The sequence below is a fragment of the Triticum aestivum genome, chromosome 5D (genome assembly GCF_018294505.1).
Source record: "Triticum aestivum cultivar Chinese Spring chromosome 5D, IWGSC CS RefSeq v2.1, whole genome shotgun sequence".
NCBI classification, from domain to species: Eukaryota; Viridiplantae; Streptophyta; class Magnoliopsida; order Poales; family Poaceae; genus Triticum; species Triticum aestivum.
Window position 1 is genome coordinate 420,474,962 of NC_057808.1, and position 14,543 is coordinate 420,489,504.

Genomic DNA, 14,543 nt, shown 5'->3' on the forward strand with positions numbered 1-14,543 from the left:
GCAACGGCATCAACTTCACGGCGATAAGCCGCCATGAGAGGGTCCTTGGAATCCCACTTGCCTGATACTTGTTGAGCCACTAGATCTGAGTCGCCCAACATCTTACTCTGCTCAAGCTCATCTCCTTAGCCACCCGAAGACCATGGAGCAAAGCCTCGTACTCAGCCGCATTGTTAGTGCATGGAAACATCAACCGTAGCACATAACGGAATTTGTCACCTTTAGGGGAAGTCAACACGACTCCAGCCCCCGAGCCCTCCAATTGCCTAGACCCATCGAAGTGAATAGTCCAATATGTATTATCCGGCTTTTCTTCAGGCACTTGTAGCTCTGTCCAATCGTTGATGAAATCCACCAAAGCTTGAGATTTAACAGCAGTGCGCGGTACGTATTTCAGACCATGAGGCCCGAGCTCTATAGCCCACTTAGCCACTCTTCCTGTGGCTTCTCTGTTTTGGATGATATCTCCAAGGGGAGCAGAACTAACCACAGTGATAGGGTGACCCTGGAAATAATGCTTAAGCTTCCGGCTTGCCATGAACACACCATAAACAAGCTTCTGCCAGTGTGGATACCGCTGTTTGCTCTCAATGAGCACTTCACTGACGTAGTAAACCGGCCGCTGAACCGGGTACTCCTTACCCTCTTCCTTGCGCTCCACCACCACAGCCACACTGACGGCTCGTGTGTTAACAGCTACATACCGTAATAAGGGCTCCTTGTCAACCGGAGCAGCAAGGACTGGGGGCTCAGCCAGCTGCCTCTTTAAATCCTCAAAAGCAGCATCAGCAGCATCATTCCAGATAAAGTCATCAGTTTTCTTCATCAACTGGTACAGTGGCATGGCCTTTTCACCCAAGCGGCTTATAAACCGGCTCAAAGCAGCAATGCGGCCTGCTAGGCGCTGGACGTCGTTTATACACGCCGGCTTAGCCAGAGAGGTGATTGCCTTGATTTTTTCCGGGTTAGCTTCAATGCCTCTGTTAGAAACCAGGAAACCGAAGAGCTTGCCTGCAGGAACACCAAAAACACACTTGGCCGGGTTAAGCATCATCTTGTAAACCCGGAGATTATCAAAGGTTTCTCTAAGGTCATCTACCAGGGTCTCCTTCTCCCTGTACTTCACCACGATATCATCCACATAGGCGTGAACATTGCGCCCAATCTGGTTATGAAGACAATTCTGCACACAACGCTGGTAAGTCGCCTGTGCACTCTTGTGTCCAAAAGGCATAGACACATAACAGAATGCTCCAAAGGGAGTGATGAACGTCGTGTTCTCCTGGTCCTTAACTGCCATTTTAATCTGATGGTATCCAGAATATGCATCCAAGAAACTTAAACGCTCACAACCTGCCGTGGCATCAATGATTTGATCAATACGGGGGAGAGCAAAAGGATCAGCCGGACACGCGTTGTTTAAGTCCGTGTAGTCCACACACATCCGCCAGGTGCCATTCTTCTTGAGCACGAGCACCGGGTTAGCTAACCATTCCGGATGGAAGACTTCGACAATAAACCCGGCCGCCAAGAGCCGGGCCACCTCCTCAACAATGGCTTTCCGCCTCTCCTCATTAAACCGCCGAAGGAATTGCCTGACCGGCTTAAATTTCGGATCAATATTGAGAGTGTGCTCAGCGAGTTCTCTAGGTACACCTGGCATGTCAGAAGGTTTCCATGCAAAAATATCCCTATTCTCACGGATGAACTCGATGAGCGCGCTTTCCTATTTTGGATCCAGATTGGCGCTGATGCTAAACTGTTGAGATGAGTCACTTGGAGCGAAATCAACAAGTTTAGTCTCATTAGCTGACTTAAATTTCATTGCCGGCTCATGCTCCGTGGTCGGCTTTTTCAGAGATGTCATATCCGTTGGGTCAACATTGTCTTTGTAAAACTTCAACTCCTCTGTTGCACAAACAGACTTTGCATAAGCCGCGTCGCCTTCCTCATACTCCAAGGCTATCTTTCGGCTGCCATGAACCGTAATGGTCCCATTGTGACCCGGCATCTTGAGCTGTAAGTATATGTAACACGGCCGTGCCATGAACTTGGCATAAACCGGCCGCCCAAATATGGCATGGTACGGACTTCTTATCTTGACCACCTCAAAGGTCAATTTTTCCACCCTGTAGTTGTATTCATCTCCAAAGGTCACTTCCAGTTCGATCTTACCAACTGGATAAGCCGACTTACCAGGCACCACACCATGGAAAACAGTATTGGACTGGCTGAGGTTCTTATCAATCAACCCCATGCGACGGAAGGTTTCATAATAGAGGATGTTGATGCTGCTGCCTCCATCCATGAGCACCTTAGTGAACTTATATCCTCCCACCTGAGGAGCCACCACCAGAGCTAGGTCACCCGGATTGTCAACCCGGGGAGGGTGATCCTCCCTACTCCACACAATGGGCTGCTCAGACCATCTTAAATAGCGTGGAACCGCCGGCTCAACAGCATTCACAGCCCTCTTATGAAGCTTCTGATCTCGCTTACACAGACTGGTGGTAAACACATGATACTGTCCACCATTGAGCTGCTTTGGATTGGTCTGGTATCCCCCCTGTTGCTGTTGATGCCCCTGGCCGGACTGCTGATTAAAGCCCCCTTGAACATTCTGAGGATTGGAATTTGAGCCGCCGCCCGGGCCATGAAAGCCGCCGGCGCCTGAGCCGCCGCCCGGGCCATTATTGCCATTAAAGGCGTTGGAATTCTTAAAGGCCTTCATGATTGCGCAATCTTTCCATAGATGATAGGCGTTGTAAGTCAGCCGTGTAATTAGGCACCTTCCTAGGCCCTTTGAAGTCCTTGGGTAGACGTTCATTGCAGAGAGCCGGCACTAAATAGGGGACACCTCCAGTCCTCGTAGGGATACCCACGTCGATGGAAGCCGTCGGATAAGCCGAGGGTGTCTGGTAAGCCGTCAACTGAGGCACCTGCTCCGCCTCTTGCCGTGCTCTGTCTTGGTCTGCTGCGTGAAAGGCCCGTTATGAACCGGGCCGTGGCCAGGTGGCAAGTCATGGCGTCGGACATTACTTGAGCCGGTCGCTGAGACCATGTGTCTGCTATAACTCGGGCTCCGGCCTGGACGAGGGGTTGAATGGATCCTGTCCCGGCTATAAGAGTACACCTCTTGCTGCGCCAGAGCTGCCTGAAGGAGTTCTCTAACCCGGCGGGTTTCAACCGCCGTTGGAGAGTCGCCATCAATTGGGAGAGCCGTCAGTCGTGGCGCCGCGGCGACCATGTTTTCCAATGGGTTGGCATAATGACCCGGTGGTATTGGCACGTACTGAGGCGGGGCAGGGTTCACCCGAGGCGGTCCCATCACTTGGGGCTGAATTGGTGTCCCAGCCCCGGGCACTATGATCTCCGGCGGGTTACTAGACCCTGCACCTGGCATGTTGAAGAGGTTTCGAGGAACGTAAACCGGAGGGAGTCGAGATTGGGCCTTTTGATGCCTCCTTCTCATGACCTCATTGGATGCGTTTTGATCCATCGTGAGCCGGAAGGACTGTGCCTGAATCAGCTGAGTCTGGGCGTCGAGATCCGCCCTCTCTGCAGCCATCCTGATCCCCTCCGCCGCCAGTAGGATGAAGCGGCCCGGACCGACCTTACACGTACGCTTACGTGAGACAGGTTCCACCGACTGACATGCACTAGTTGCATAAGGTGGCTAGCGGGTGTCTGTCTCTCCTACTTTAGTCGGAACGGATTCGATGAAAAGGGTCCTTATGAAGGGTAAATAGAAATTGGCAAATCACGTTGTGGTCATACGTAGGTAAGAAAACGTTCTTGCTAGAAACCTACAAACCACGTAAAAACTTGCAACAACAATTAGAGGACGTCTAACTTGTTTTTGCAGCAAGTGCTATGTGATGTGATATGGCCAGAAGATGTGATGAATGATATATGTGATGTATGAGATTGATCATATTCTTGTAATAGGAATCACGACTTGCATGTCGATGAGTATGACAACCGGCAGGAGCCATAGGAGTTGTCTTTATTATTTTGTATGACCTGCGTGTCATTGAATAACGCCATGTAATTTACTTTACTTTGTTGCTAAACGCGTTAGCCATAGAAGTAGAAGTAATCGTTGGCGTGACGACTTCATGAAGACACAATGATGGAGATCATGATGATGGAGATCATGGTGTCATGCCGGTGACGAAGATGATCATGGTGCCCCGAAGATGGAGATCAAAGGAGCATAATGATATTGGCCATATCATGTCACTATTTGATTGCATGTGATGTTTATCATGTTTTTGCATCTTATTTGCTTAGAACGACGGTAGTAAGTAAGATGATCCCTTATAATAATTTCAAGAAAGTGTTCACCCTAACTGTGCACCGTTGCGAAGGTTCGTTGTTTCGAAGCACCACGTGATGATCGGGTGTGATAGATTCTAACGTTCGAATACAACGGGTGTTGACGAGCCTAGCATGTACAGACATGGCCTCGGAACACACGCAATACACTTAGGTTGACTTGACGAGCCTAGCATGTACAGACATGGCCTCGGAACACGGAGGACCGAAAGGTCGAGCATGAGTCGTATAGAAGATACGATCAACATGGAGATGTTCACCGATCTTGACTAGTCCGTCTCACGTGATGATCGGATACGGCCTAGTTAAAATTGGATCATGTTTCACTTAGATGACTAGAGGGATGTCTATCTGAGTGGGAGTTCATTAAATAATTTGATTAGATGAACTTAATTATCATGAACTTAGTATAAAATCTTTACACTATGTATTGTAGATCAAATGGCCAACGTTGTCCTCAATTTCAACGCGTTCCTAGAGAAAACCAAGCTGAAAGATGATGGCAGCAACTATACGGACTGGGTCCGGAACTTGAGGCTCATCCTCATAGTAGCCAAGAAAGATTATGTCTTAGAAGCACCGCTAGGTGATGCACCAATCCCACAGAACCAAGACGTTATGAACGCTTGGCAGCAGCGTGCTGATGATTACTCCCTCGTTCAGTGCGGCATGCTTTACAGCTTAGAACCGGGTCTCCAAAAGCGTTTTGAGAAACATGGAGCATATGAGATGTTCGAGGAGCTGAAATTGGTTTTCCAAGCTCATGCCCGGGTCAAGAGATATGATGTCTCCGACAAGTTCTTCAGCTGTAAAATGGAGGAGAATAGTTCTGTTAGTGAGCACATACTCAGAATGTCTGGGTTACACAACCGCTTATCCCAGCTGGGAGTTAATCTCCCGGATGACGCGGTCATTGACAGAATCCTCCAGTCGCTGCCACCAAGCTACAAGAGCTTTGTGATGAACTACAATATGCAGGGGATGGAAAAGACCATTCCTGTGGTATATTCGATGCTGAAATCAGCGGAGGTGGAAATCAGAAAAGAGCATCAAGTGTTGATGGTGAATAAAACCACTAAGTTCAAGAAGGGCAAGGGTAAGAAGAACTTCAAGAAGGACGGCAAGGGAGTTGCCGCGCCCGGTAAACTAGTTACTGGGAAGAAGTCAAAGAATGGACCCAAGCCCAAGACTGAGTGCTTTTATTGCAAGGGAATTGGTCACTTGAAGCGGAACTGCCCCAAATACTTAGCGGACAAGAAGAAGGCCGGCAACACCAAAGGTATATGTGATATACATGTAATTGATGTGTACCTTACCAGTACTCGTAGTAGCTCCTGGGTATTTGATACCGGTGCGGTTGCTCATATTTGTAACTCAAAATAGGAACTACGGAATAAACGGAGACTGGTGAAGGACGAGGTGACGATGCGCGTCGGGAATGGTTCCAAGGTCGATGTGATCGCCGTCGGCACGCTACCTCTGCATCTACCCACGGGATTAGTTTTAAACCTCAATAATTGTTATTTAGTGCCAGCTTTAAGCATGAACATTGTATCTGGATCTCGTTTAATTCGAGATGGCTACTCATTTAAATCCGAGAATAATGGTTGTTCTATTTATTTGAGAGATATGTTCTATGGTCATGCCCCGCTGGTCAATGGTTTATTTTTGATGAATCTCGAACGTGATGTTACACATGTTCATAGTGTGAATACCAAAAGATGTAAAGTTGATAACGATAGTCCCACATACTTGTGGCACTGCCGCCTTGGTCACATTGGTGTCAAGCGCATGAAGAAGCTCCATGCAGATGGACTTTTGGAGTCTCTTGATTACGAATCATTTGACACGTGCGAACCATGCCTCATGGGTAAGATGACCAAGACTCCGTTCTCCGGAACAATGGAGCGAGCAACCAACTTATTGGAAATCATACATACCGATGTGTGCGATCCAATGAGTGTTGAGGCTCGCGGAGGATATCGTTACGTTCTCACTCTCACTGATGATTTAAGTAGATATGGGTATGTCTACCTAATGAAACACAAGTCTGAAACCTTTGAAAAGTTCAACGAATTTCAGAGTGAAGTTGAGAATCAACGTGACAGGAAAATAAAATTCTTACGATCAGATCGTGGTGGAGAATATTTAAGTCACGAGTTTGGTACACACTTAAGAAAATGTGGAATAGTTTCACAACTCACGCCGCCTGGAACACCTCAGAGAAACGGTGTGTCCGAACGTCGTAATCGCACTCTATTGGATATGGTGCGATCTATGATGTCTCTTACCGATTTACCGCTCTCATTTTGGGGCTATGCTTTAGAGACTGCCGCATTCACTTTAAATAGGGCACCGTCGAAATCCGTTGAGACGACACCGTATGAATTATGGTTTGGGAAGAAACCTAAGCTGTCGTTTCTAAAAGTTTGGGGATGCGATGCTTATGTCAAGAAACTTCAACCTGAAAAGCTCGAACCCAAGTCGGAGAAATGCGTCTTCATAGGATACCCTAAGGAAACTATAGGGTACACCTTCTACCTCAGATCCGAAGGCAAGATCTTCGTTGCCAAGAACTGGTCCTTTCTGGGGAAGGAGTTTCTCTCGAAAGAATTGAGTGGGAGGAAAGTGGAACTTGATGAGGTGATAGTCACCCCTTCCGAACCGGAAAGTAGCGCAGCGCGGGAAGATGTTCCTGTGGTGCCTACACCAACTGGGGAGGAAGTTAATGATGATGATCATGAAGCTTCGGATCAAGTTACTACTGAACTTCGTAGGTCCACAAGGACACGTTCCGCACCAGAGTGGTACGGCAACCCTGTCCTGGAAATCATGTTGTTAGACAACGGTGAACCTTCGAACTATGAAGAAGCGATGGCGGGCCCAGATTCCGACAAATGGCTAGAAGCCATGAAATCCGAGATAGAATCCATGTATGAAAACAAAGTATGGACTTTGACTGACTTGCCCAATGAGCGGCGAGCCATAGAAAACAAATGGATCTTTAAGAAGAAGACGGACGCAGATGGTAATGTGACCATCTACAAAGCTCGACTTGTCGCTAAGGGTTATCGACAAGTTCAAGGGGTTGACTACGATGAGACTTTCTCACCCGTAGCGAAGCTGAAGTCCGTCCGAATCATGTTAGCAATTGCCGCATACTATGATTATGAAATATGGCAGATGGACGTCAAAACGGCATTCCTTAACGGCTTCCTTAAGGAAGAGTTGTATATGATACAGCCGGAAGGTTTTGTCGATCCTAAGAATGCTAACAAAGTATGCAAGCTCCAGCGCTCAATCTATGGGCTGATGCACGCATCTCGGAGTTGGAACATTCGCTTTGATGAGATGATCAAAGCGTTTGGGTTTACACAGACTTATGGAGAAGCCTGTGTTTACAAGAAAGTGAGTGGGAGCTCTGTAGCATTTCTCATATTATACGTGGATGACATACTATTGATGGGAAATGATATAGAATTCTTGGAAAGTATAAAGGCCTATTTGAATAAGTGTTTTTCAATGAAGGACCTTGGAGAAGCTGCTTATATATTAGGCATGAAGATCTATAGAGATAGATCAAGACGCCTCATTGGTCTTTCACAGAGTACATACCTTGACAAGATATTGAAGAAGTTCAGTATGGATCAGTCCAAGAAGGGGTTCTTGCCTGTATTGCAAGGTGTGCAATTGAGCAAGGCTCAATGCCCGACCACGGCAGAAGATATAGAAAAGATGAGTGTCATCCCCTATGCCTCGGCCATAGGGTCTATTATGTATGCCATGCTGTGTACCAGACCTGATGTAAACCTTGCCGTAAGTTTGGTAGGAAGGTACCAAAGTAATCCCGGCATGGAACACTGGACAGCGGTCAAGAATATCCTGAAGTACCTGAAGAGGACTAAGGATATGTTTCTCGTTTATGGAGGTGACGAAGAACTCGTCGTAAAGGGTTACGTCGACGCTAGCTTCGACACAGATCTGGATGACTCGAAGTCACAGACCGGATACGTGTATATTTTGAATGGAGGAGCAGTAAGCTGGTGCAATTGCAAGCAAAGCGTCGTGGCGGGATCTACATGTGAAGCGGAGTACATGGCAGCCTCGGAGGCAGCACAGGAAGCAGTCTGGATGAAGGAGTTCATTACCGACCTAGGGGTGATTCCCAATGCGTCGGGCCCGATGACTCTCTTCTGTGACAACACTGGAGCTATTGCCCTTGCGAAGGAGCCCAGGTTTCACAGGAAGACCAGGCATATCAAGCGTCGCTTCAACTCCATTCGTGAAAATGTTCAAAATGGAGACATAGATATTTGTAAAGTACATACGGACCTGAATGTAGCAGATCCGTTGACTAAACCTCTCCTAGAGAAAAACATGATCAACACCAGGACGCAATGGGTGTTCGATTCATCACAATGTAACTAGATTATTGACTCTAGTGCAAGTGGGAGACTGTTGGAAATATGCCCTAGAGGCAATAATAAATGGTTATTATTATACTTCTTTGTTCATGATAATTGTCTATTGTTCATGCTGTAATTGTATTGTCCGGAAATCGTAATACATGTGTGAATACATAGACCACAACGTGTCCCTAGTAAGCCTCTAGTTGACTAGCTCGTTGATCAACAGATAGTCATGGTTTCCTGACTATGGACATTGGATGTCATTGATAACGGGATCACATCATTAGGAGAATGATGTGATGGACAAGACCCAATCCTAAGCATAGCATAAAAGATCGTGTAGTTTCGTTTGCTAGAGCTTTTCCAATGTCAAGTATCTTTTCCTTAGACCATGAGATCGTGCAACTCCCGGATACCGTAGGAGTGCTTTGGGTGTGCCAAACGTCACAACGTAACTGGGTGACTATAAAGGTGCACTACGGGTATCTCCGAAAGTGTTTGTTGGGTTGGCACGGATCGAGACTGGGATTTGTCACTCCGTGTGACGGAGAGGTATCTCTGGGCCCACTCGGTAATGCATCATCATAATGAGCTCAATGTGACTATGGCGTTAGTCACGGGATCATGCCTTGCGGTACGAGTAAAGAGACTTGCCGGTAACGAGATTGAACAAGGTATTGGGATACCGACGATCGAATCTCGGGCAAGTAACATACCGATTGACAAAGGGAATTGCATACGGGATTGATTGAATCCTCGACACCGTGGTTCATCCGATGAGATCATCGTGGAACATGTGGGAGCCAACATGGGTATCCAGATCCCGCTGTTGGTTATTGATCGGAGAGGCGTCTCGGTCATGTCTGCAGGTCTCCCGAACCCGTAGGGTCTACACACTTAAGGTTCGGTGACGCTAGGGTTGTAGAGATATGTGTATGCGGAAACCCGAAAGTTGTTCGGAGTCCCGGATGAGATCCCGGACGTCACGAGAGGTTCCGGAATGGTCCGGAGGTGAAGAATTATATATAGGAAGTCAAGTTTCGGCCACCGGGAAAGTTTCGGGGGTTACCGGTATTGTACCAGGACCACCGGAAGGGTCCCGGGGGTCCACCGGGTGGGGCCACCTATCCCGGAGGGCCCCGTGGGCTGAAAGTGGAAGGGAACCAGCCCTTAGTGGGCTGGGGCGCCCCCCTTGGGTCTCCCCCCATGCGCCTAGGGTTGGGAACCCTAGGGTGGGGGGCTTCCCCCTTGCCTTGGGGGGCAAGGCAACCCCTTCCCCCCCTTTGGCCGCCGCCCCCCCATGAGATCCCATCTCTAGGGGCCGGCGCCCCCCCAGGGGCCTATATAAAGGGAGGGGGGAGGGAGGGCAGCAACCTACAGCCTTGGGCGCCTCCCTCCTCCCCTGCAACACCTCTCTCTCTCTCTCTCTCTCTCGCAGAAGCTCGGCGAAGCCCTGCCGGAGACCCGCTACATCCACCACCACGCCGTCGTGCTGCTGGATCTCCATCAACCTCTCCTTCCCCCTTACTGGATCGAGAAGGAGGAGACGTCGCTGCACCGTACGTGTGTTGAACGCAGAGGTGCCGTCCGTTCGGCACTCGGTCATCGGTGATTTGGATCACGGCGAGTACGACTCCGTCATCCACGTTCATTGGAATGCTTCCGCTCGCGATCTACAAGGGTATGTAGATGCACTCCTTTCCCCTCGTTGCTAGTATACTCCATAGATGCATCTTGGTGAGCGTAGGAAAATTTTAAAATTATGCTACGATTCCCAACAATTCCCCATCGGCGCTGCTCCGGTCCCGGGTTGTGACAACGGTCGGCGAGATGTTCCTGTGGTCATGGTGGTTTTCTCGGTGTGTGCTTGAGGCCCGTGGCAGATTCCCGGTCGGCGCTGCTTCGGTCCCGGCGGCCCTGGACCTGCGTCCTCCAGCGTCCACGGCTCGCCGGAGTCTCTGCTGGCGCAGCTCCGCCCCCGGCGTTTTGGTTGCTGCGTCCCCTCTAGCTCCTTTGCCCGTCGGTGTTTCGGCGGCTCCGTCCCCGGCAGCTCGGAGCTGCGTTCTCCGGCTCCAGCTTGTCAGCGTTGCCGGTAGCCTCCCCTCCTCCACGTCGGCTCTCTGCTCCACCGTCTCGCCCCTAGCCACATTGGCGTCTCGTCCTTGAGCCAGATCCAAAGCTCGCGTTTTTGTCGATGCCCTGCGCCACCCTATGACAGCAAATGCAGCCCCACTCCTCCTAGGGTGGCGGCCTTGACTAGTGGGCTGACTTCATCATCTTCGAATCCTGCTTTGGCGACAAATGGGATTGCTCGGACTTAGGCCAGGGCGAAATCCCTGCTCGGCTTGCCGATGCTGCTGGCAGCGGCGGCACTCGCGGGTGTCGTGTCCCTTCTTGGAAGCGTTGCCATGGCCTTTATTCGTGCCCCTATTCGAGCAACGAGAGAAATCTCAGGTCCGGTTCTTCGGATCGGATGGCGGCGACGTCACGACGCCGTTCCCCTTCTTGAAGGCGCCATCATGTTTGCTCTAGGCTGCCCAATGTTTGGCTTTTGAGATGCTGGATGTCGCACTAGTTTGGCTTGCCTCCCTAGTTCTTGGCTTTGTTGGTTAGGCAGTGTTTTTCTCTATTTGGGTTGAGCATCCCTTGCCTCCACTCTGGGTGCCATGTTCACGCCTTCTTGCGTTCTTGTCTTGTGTTGTATCCTCCTCTGTACTCATTCTGCTTCCATCTACGCAAGCTTTGCGTATTCGAGAAAAAAATGTCTTTTTTTCAAATAATAAGGGAGCTCCCTCTCTGGACCAAATCAATGTGTTTTTGAAGCTACAAAAGCATTACAAACAATAAAGAAACAAAATGAAAGAAGAGACAGAGACATCACTCTGCGAGGGAAAAGGGTGCGTAGTTGTATAAGAACAACTAAACACCCCATCCCATGAGTATCACTTCACACAAATAGATAGAAAAGAAGTGAACTGGTAACGGACCCCACGTCATCCTCCAACTATGACACGGGAGGCGCCCCATCGCCGCCAACTCTTGCCTCTGCTCCGCCTCCTTCTTCCCTCGCCATCATCGGTCGACACTGCCGGACAAAGCCCCAGAGGTAGGTGACGACGGGGTTCTTCTCTTCTCATCCACCTATACTCATCTCCCCCTCTTGCAGCGCTGACCGCTTCATCACGTGGAGGCTCCGTCTCCGCATCCATGTGTTCCCTCAGGTGCCCTAGCTCCAGAGCCGACGGTTATGTCATGGATATGGGGCAGATGTACCCTTACGTAGGTAGAACATGACCCAACATGGGGGTAGCCCAGCAGGCCGGCTCCAACTGTCTGAATAGCACCCGGACTAATATCCGACTTGTAATAGAAGATGAGACTAGTTTGTATCCTATTAGGACTCTACATGTAAGCCGGCCCCTTCCACCTATATAAGGTGGGGCAAGGCGCCCCAAGAGGGTAGAATCTCTAGGGCTAGACACAACTAGAGGAGAGCCGACTCATACCACAACTCCCTCATGAGCCTACAGAATAAGACCTAGCCACAAATAACATGTAGGATTCTTACCGGATGATGTTTCCCGGAGTCTAAAGCTGTCTAAATCTTTTCTCGTGTGCTAACCCAGCTCGGCGATCTCCACATGTACTAATCCTCATAATCATCGTTAGATGATACTGTTGATAAACAACACCGACATTGGCGCCAACCCTAGGGGTGGGCGCCAATGTCGATATTGTTTATCAACAGTATCATTTAACAGTGATACAATTTTATTTCTTTGTTTGAAACCTACACAATAGAACAATTTTTCTACGGTAAATTATATACAATCAGAGATGGGGAGGAAAAAAGAGAAAAAAAAAACATAATAAAAATTGGCCTAACGATTTGGCTAGTACCCCTTTATTTTGTTATTTTGAACAGGCCGGCCTTTTCCTCCTTTTTGCATAATAGATTAAGCAAAATGCCTCAATCCAGTACTTGCAGGCTCCCAGATTATAACAAAACTATAAACCCGAATTCTCAATCGCGCAGCTGTGCTATTCGGTTGTTGCGAGCGCTCGCGCTACCCGACAAGCCTGGCGCAAGTCAACAAAAAAACCTTTCCCACCGCTAGCTAGTCCCTTGGTTATCTCTCTAAGAACATCATATCCCGATCCCCTTTCATCTTCTCACGATGGTGGCGAGGAACCAGAGGAGAACGGTGGCGGTGAATCCCTGGAGGTCGAGGGGGATCCAGGCGAGCCGGTCCGCCGGAGCAACAGTGCCGTCGTCTCCTCCCCTTCCCCGTCTTTCTATGAGCTGGTGGTACATCTCCACGAACTTGCCAAATTGCAGAACTGAAGATATGGAGGAGACGAGGCTATGCAGAACCGGGGCTCTGGGTCTCATACCTGGTGCTCAGGCCAGCCCACGGCGGCGCGTTCGTGTTGCCTGGGGCGCCACCACAACGCTGCTGGTACTGCTGCTGTTAGCGGAGCTGCGCAATCAATTGGCGTGCACCCGCTGATGCTCGTGGTGCTCGGCGCCGTCGAGATGCAGCTCACTGACAGTCGTACCTCCTGCTCACCAGGCCGTGCGGCAAGGTCGTCGGGTTCAGCACCATCAAGGACATGCAAATCGCTCGAAGCCTCGAATGTTCTACTGCTGGTGCTAGTTAATTTTACTTCATTGCAGTTCCTGCACAATCAAGCATTTGGACCATGAGAAAATACTCTCGTAACGAATCCTATTTCTACTCTTCACATGATGCAAGTTTTGTGGTTGGTAAGGATCAAAGTGTATACTGAAAATTCAGTTTAAATTTCTAAACATTTTAGTCTGTAGACTGTTTGTTGGTACTACTATGTAGAGGGATGTCGATGGATAGACGAAGTAGCTAGGTAACTATCTTCGGGCAGCTATGACGTTCGTTTCTATAGAGAAATATGTACGTTGCAACAATTGGCCGGGATTAGTAGTTGCTGCACGCTGGCATAAGAGTTGCTCAAAATCAATCAGGGGAATTCTATGTACAACTATAGTTCTCTTTAGCCTCTTTTCCCAGTCAAGGTAGCAGATAATCGACGACTTTTTGCTGAGATTAGTGTTGGACTAGATTCAGATATAAGTTGTGCACTGTGAACAGTCAACACACAACATTTCTTACTGAAATTACAGAGGACCTTTTAAGACGTCTCAATGGAACGAACACAATGTAATGTTGACATATGTTCCATCGGCCCTAAATAAAGGCTGGTAGTCTCATGGGTGTGCTGTTTTGTTAGAACGTGTGCATATGTTTTGCGTACCTTGGAACTACTATAGTAGTTGCTGCATGGTGATATAAGAGTTGCTAAAAATGAAGACATAGTGCACGGAGTTGTGGATTGAGTTGTTGCTTGTAGTTTTTTTCACTTATGCAAAGCTCATGCAACATGTGAGAAGGTGGATGAGGGGGGGAGTATATCGAATATTTGGCTATTCAAGTTGCTCATACATTTTTCCTCTGCCTAAAGTAGATGCTAGGGGAGTTGCTTGGTTTTGCTAGGACAATTGCTTTTTTTGCTAGGGCAGTTGCTTGTTTTTTTGCTAGAACAGTTTTGCATTTTGTGTCCTTTCGTAGTTGTGTTCTTTGGATTTTTGCTAGAACAGATGAGAAGTTACATGGGGGAGGGGGGGTAAGATAGTTGTCCACAAAGGTTATTCAACTTGCTCATATATTTTTTCTGCGTAAAATAGACAATCTAAGTAGTAATGCTAGGGACATCTTCTTGTTTCTGTTAGAACAATTTCCCACTTTTTTGCGTTTCTTT